Source organism: Octopus bimaculoides, chromosome 14, assembly GCF_001194135.2.
Source record: "Octopus bimaculoides isolate UCB-OBI-ISO-001 chromosome 14, ASM119413v2, whole genome shotgun sequence".
NCBI lineage: Eukaryota > Metazoa > Mollusca > Cephalopoda > Octopoda > Octopodidae > Octopus > Octopus bimaculoides.
The window spans coordinates 51,787,186-51,787,673 of NC_068994.1; the positions used below are offsets into that span (position 1 = coordinate 51,787,186).

At 33.4% G+C, this 488-nt stretch overlaps 1 protein-coding gene across 1 annotated transcript in view; it reads right to left on the reverse strand.

Moving 5' to 3' along the window:
* The window catches only part of LOC106878570 (multiple epidermal growth factor-like domains protein 10), a 33,557-nt gene that overhangs the window by 5,381 nt on the left and 27,688 nt on the right, over positions 1-488 (reverse strand). The window lies entirely within an intron of this gene.

A 488-nucleotide genomic window follows, 5' to 3' on the forward strand; every position in this document is an offset into this window, starting at 1 on the left:
GATACCCTTAATAATAATAATAATAATAATAATAATAATAATAATAATAATACTTTCAACTGTAGGCACAAGGCCTGCAGTTTTGGGGGAGGGGGATAATAGCTCATATCGACCGTAGTGTTTCACTGGTACTTAATTTATCGACCTCGAAAGGATGAAAGGCAAAGTCGACCTCAGCGGAATTTGAACTCAGAACGTAAAGACGGACTAAATACCACCAAGGACTTTGTCCGGCGTGCTAACGATTCTACAGGCTCGCCACCTAATTAATGATAGAAATAATAATAAGTAAATTAATTAATGAAAATACTAAAATATAATACGATAAAAAAAAAAGAAATCTTGCATAAGTTTGAGATACATGGAAAGAAAAAGAAAACATTGTTGAGGCTTTACAAAAAGGATAGAGAAAAGGAAGAAATACGAACTATTAGAAAGGAAAAAGGAAGGAAGGAAGGAAGAGAGAAAAGAAAAGGGTTTCTTGTTAC